Below are 5821 nucleotides of genomic sequence, written 5' to 3' on the forward strand. Positions count from 1 at the left end.
TCAAAAATAAATACAGACATTAAAACAGCAGTCAGCTCAACTTTTTGTCTGACACAAAAGATATTACTATTCTGAAATTGATGGAAACCCATCATAGTGATGGAGAACTTTGGTCCCTGCTGTCTCTTTAAGGCTCCTTGTTCCTCTGATTAGCCTGTTGGGAACAGAAGATCTTGTGAACAACTTGTGCTATTTTTTTTTTGTAAGAAAAGACCATTTTGATCAGTTTACTGACAGATTCAAAGAATTCTTGTCATGTTTTTTTTTTGTGTGTGTATTTGAGGTTTTGGTTGATATTAGTGATTCTTGTCTTGTGTTTCTTGTGTTAATCCAAGTCATTCTTGTTGAGTGTTCTGAGTCTCTTGTTTTTGTCCCCTATTTGTGATTATTTTTAGTGTTTCAGTGTATTTTATGTATTTAGTCTCTTTCTTGAGTTTCACTGTGTTTGGTTTGGTTCTCCTTGGTTGTGTCTGAAATCACTCACTCATTCCCTACTCACTACTCACGATATAGTGAATTAGATGTAGTGGACTTTATAGTCCACTCAATCAGATGGATTAAAACAACATTTCGGACTCTACTCACTCACTCGCCAGCCACTGACAGTGACATATGTACTCTTGCGTCGCTCACGGACGGCTGGGGATTTACAGTTATATCTTTTCTTAAAAACTGCAAAACAGTATTTATTTTAGTGATACCTAATAATATATTTAGCTTATTTTATGCAACAGCCAAATATAATAGAAACATTTATTACACATTATTTTTAAATAAATAAACCATATATTCGCGCGGAAGGAGGAGGAGCGGATTCAGATCTTTCCACTCTGGGGAGCGTTTTCAAAAGTTTGCGTTTTCACTGAAAACGCAACGTGGTCTCGTCTAAATGGAAGGCCAAAACGCAACGAAATGTTTGCGGAATCGACCGTTTTTGGCGTCATGTAAACGGGGCCTTAGATGTTACCCTACTCCAGCACACCTGATTCAAATGAATGGCTCGTTATCAGGCTCAAGCAGAGCTTGATGACGAGCTGATCATTTGAATCAGGTATGTTGGATTCAGGCAACATCTAAAACATGCAGGGCAGGGGGGCCCCAGGACCGGAATCGAGAAACACTGGTTTAACGGCTAACGTCCGTGTTGTTTGTTTCTCAGCTCAAAGTTGTGAGACGGGCTTGTCCGAAAGTTAAACAGGGAGCTAAGTGTTATTCTCTGACAGTTTTTAATGTTGTTTCATGCTATTAGTAATCATTAAACATGTAATCGGCCATTTCTTCTGTTTGAACCGAAATGCATGATGGTATATATTGCTCACATAGTGAGCATCGCTAATACACTACTTTTCAAAATGCATTGTGGGATACATTGAGTGGACTATATAGTGAATGACCATGCTTATCAGATTAAGGACAGCACTACAAAATGGCCTATTCACTACATAGTGCTCTATATAGTGAATAGGGAGTGATTTCGGACACAGCCCTTGTGTTTCCCTCCTTGTTGATTGCTCCTCATGTGTTTCACCTGTGTCTTGTTTCACACCTGTGCTGATCACTCCCCTGTCTCGTCTCTGTGTCCCCTGTTCTTTTTGTGGTTCATTGTTTGCTGTCACTCTGGCTGTCCTGCGTCATGTCCTTTGTTTCCTATGCCTCTCGTTTTTTTTCCTGTTCATTTCTTAGTACTTTTTTTTTTTTTTGTCAGAGTTTGGGGTTTTTTGAGTTTAGTTTAGATAAAAGTGTTTATTTCAACAGCAGTTGGGTCCTCCTCCTTGTTCCCCTTGGGTTCTCCTGACATTTCTACAACATCTCAATATGTAGAGGTTTGAAACTCTGCGCACACTCAGTTTGAACATCCAGCATTGGTACTTAATATCCATGATTACAACACAGGAAAGCAGAATTCCCCCCTCTTTAGAAGAAGATGGAACAGTTTCACTGATGGAAAATATCTTAAAAGAAAAATGAAGAAAAAGGATGAAAGCCACAGTCTATGAGCTTTTTTGCTGTTAAAATCCAGTAGAAGCTTAATCTATGCCACATCTACTTTACAATATTTATACACCGGTCACCTGAAGGGCCACATGGTGGAGGAAGTTTTTTTTTGATACAGTCCAATCAAAACATACCTAATGGATATCATTAGATGGTCAGACACACTACAGAGTCTGTAGATCCCAGACTGCTGTCCCTGTACATATGGTACTGCAGGTCAAAGAAACAGCTGACAGCTCAGAAACTTAGACAGCTGTTCTCTTTTTCAGGCGCTGATCTTCTTCTTTCAGGCTGAAGAAAGGCCTGAGTGAGGTCACAAACACAGACAGGCTCAGGTAAAGATGAAGCAGAACATAAAGAGATTTACTGCCTCCTTTCTGCACTTTAAATTTTTTAGATTATTTAAGATGTGTTTAATGTTTTCTGTTCTATTCAAAGTGTATTTCTCACCTCTGTAGATTACTGATCTCCATTTATTTTCTGCAACATTCAGTTTCTCTGACTTTCACCTGTCAGCAGACACAAACACACCCAGCAGGATTAGAGGTAGAGGGATACCAAAAAACTACCATACTGTGAAGGACCATAAAGCATTTTACTGCAGTGGACATGTATACCCCTGCAGGATGAGGTTTTAAAGCTAACTCACACCCAATGATCCCATAAGCTATACTAAACACTAAGCCGCCTCAATGCATTAGAATGAATTATAATCTAATTTACAGATCTAATTTATTTCTTTTTTTTGATAAATTGATCTTTTGCCACTTGTTTGTATGTTAAGTTAGTAGCCAGTTAATTGTTGGGAAAGTGCAAAGTTGGGCTGATTATGAAAAATAGAACCCTGACAGGGTGAGACAAGACCCTGAAAAAGATGGAGGTTGGAGTTAAGGAGGTGCATCCACACTTTTGTGACAGGGGGAGAACAACTTCACTTTATTTTAACTAAACGCAGCTGTGTTGATTTTTGTTGGCATTACCCTTTACACTCCATATTTTTCTGATACCAGATTTTTCTGTTTTCAGTTTTTAATATATGATGATCCTAGACTTTTGGTGATGTGACCAATCCATGACGTTTTGACAGATCTGCAGTGAGTTACAACTCTGGAGGACTCAGCTATGGTGGCTGGTAGGTGTCAGCCAATTTGCAAAAGCAACAACATGAATGCAAACAATGATGTAATATGTTTCAACTTAAAGATCTATGTCCACATGAATCGGAAATGCATGTCAACTTGACAATGAAGGTAACTGGGTGGGAGTGGACATAAAACACATTTTAGAGTTTATCTTTTTTTCTTTCTTCTTCTTTTTTGTAATAAACCTAAATTAACCTAAGTTGTAAGGTTAATTTTGTCATTTACTGTTGTCAGTGAAATTCATTTGAGTGAATAATCTTTTGTGTCTATTAATGGGGTAACCTAAAAAAAAAAGTGCATGTTTTGCTCTTGGAAGTAGAGTTTTCTTCAGTACACTGTCACAAGTTACTGTAAATTTACTTGCAAATTTTAACAGTAAAATCCTGTTACGTTTAAATACAGCACTGTAAAATTTACACTTTTAAATAAGGAAGGTTTTTTTTCTTTCTTTTTTTTTTTTTCTCCAAGTTAAGATAACAAGTTTTATTTTACAGTGCAGATGGGACAAAGGACAGCAAGACAGAGAAGCAAGACTGTGAAGAAGGCCAACTCAGTACTGGGCTGCCTTTTTTTTTTTTTTTTCTCTAAGTGACCCATACCACATTATCCCTCATTATTCTATTGGATTGATTGTTGTTATGTTTTTCACTATACACTTTTGTATTCGCTGATTTTACGATGCAAATTTCCCTATTGTGGGACAAATAAAGGCCTTTATTGCCTTATCTTATTGAATGTCGTGTGTTAGTGTCCGAGTCGATCATTGAAAAGTTGTCTGATTTGGAAAAAACAAAGTTAACCAAAAATATTGTATGGAGTCTGAGTACAAATCCTAAAGTTGATATAAGATCTGGGCTCCATATTAGCAGTTAACAGCAAACTGACAGAAAAATAAATAAAAATAATAATAAATGGGAGGGCACATTAACACCATACACAGGACACACAAACAAACACATCTAAGACAGTGAGAAAAGCCATTCTGATGAATAATTATCAGTATAATTAAACCCTGTCTTTATTCAGAGACACGTGTCATAAACGGTTTGATTTATGCTCAAAGCTTCAGACTAATATGTTCAGAATCAATCCATTGAATCTAGTATCTGATATTTATGCTGCGTCTCCGCACATCATCCATCTCCCCTCTCTGTAATCATCATAACTCCACCACCGCCCAGATGACAAACCATCCAGTCACAAAACATATCACATTTATAACCACAGCTCCAGCAAGTGGTAAATGTTCCTCAGCTGGACTTTAATGTATTTAAAGCACAGAATCCTATCTTACTTCTTTAATTAATTCCATAAATCATTATTAATAACCTTTAAAGCCCCCCATCTGCATGGTTATAATCACCATAGTCAATCTTTGGTGTCAGGTTTGATTGCCAATCCATGTCCTTCTCTAATTGACCTTGTCCAGTGAGGGAAGAGCAGACAATATTGCGTTTTCCCACTGGTGCCCCTCTCATTTCTACTCCAAATGAAGACTGCTCCCAGTTTGTTCAGCAGATTGAATTCCATCTCTTCATCCTTTAAACAGATGACACACAGGCCACTTCAATTTAAAGTTATTGAATGAGCAAAGTTCTCAGCAGCATCCAATAACACCCCACTCAAAAGTCGTCAGTTTAGCATTCGCAACCAGAAATGTTCTGATTTGTGAGTATTATCTCTAATTACACTCTGTGTTTGAACTTGTTGACTAAGGTGGGGCAGCAGCTCTGCAGCCTGACTCTGAAACGACGTGTGTGAAAAAAGCTGCTCTAAGTATTGGCAGCAGGTGAGGGGCAAACAGAGAGATGTAAGGTTGATATGAGAGCTCTGAGACACGCAGTAACTTAACTTTAGCTCAAACAATCCAGAAAAAAACACAGAGCTTCAAAAATGAACTGGCCGCATTGTTCACTGTTTGTCATGGATAATGGCTGAAATACACCAGATGTGTTTCCAGTCCATCTCCAGTCCATCTCTGCTCTGTAACAGTAAACAGATCAGAGAGGTTTCCATTCAAACCGATAACCCCATTCCCACCATGCAGTTCAGATAGATTCATCTTGGTACATCTTGCCACAGCACAACAAGCATTTTGTGGCCTTTCCACTGACTGATCCCCGGACAGGTCCCCAAATAACCAAGGATAGCCATACCACTTTATCAGACCCTTCCATTTGGGTGCCAGACTAAACCAATCTGACCACACATTGCAGTCCACTGATTGGTCGAAAAAATTGTCTCTTACCTCTCGACAGCAGCGGCTGTATTTCTCCAGGAGGCACAAAGACTTCTCTGAAACAAAGCTTGATTGTTATTGGTAACACAGAACCATGTGACAATCACAGAGAAGGCAAATTGCTGGATGTTTCCTGTAGTTGCTCTTTGTTTACTGTGTCTTTTTCTCCTTTGTTGGATTTATTAGCGATGTAATCTGTGTCACGTTGCTTTGGCTATTGGCACCCAGCTAACACAATGCCTACCATGAGGGGGCAGGGTTGGCTGTGGAAATGCAAACAGGACCACGCTTTACTGATACAACCAGTACTGATCCAAACCACAACAGACCTGTGCAGAGTCAGCATTACTGCACATGCTGCACCCATCTGCTTGTTGATCTCTCGCTCCACCCTTCCCTCACTCACAAACAACACCCCGAGATACTTAAACTTCTCCACTTGGGG

General features: G+C 38.9%; 1 long non-coding RNA gene across 1 annotated transcript; it reads left to right on the forward strand.

Moving 5' to 3' along the window:
* Positions 1-2266: 2266 nt before the first annotated feature.
* On the forward strand, positions 2267-3706 carry LOC141787441 (uncharacterized). Its single transcript, XR_012598072.1, has 3 exons — positions 2267-2330; positions 3022-3127; positions 3632-3706. It is a non-coding gene; the product is annotated as an uncharacterized LOC141787441 (long non-coding RNA).
* Positions 3707-5821: the final 2115 nt, after the last annotated feature.

Source organism: Halichoeres trimaculatus, unplaced genomic scaffold (genome assembly GCF_033239565.1).
Source record: "Halichoeres trimaculatus isolate MK-OKI-2021-1 unplaced genomic scaffold, fHalTri1.1 fHalTri1_scaffold_3, whole genome shotgun sequence".
In the NCBI taxonomy this organism is placed as follows: domain Eukaryota; kingdom Metazoa; phylum Chordata; class Actinopteri; order Labriformes; family Labridae; genus Halichoeres; species Halichoeres trimaculatus.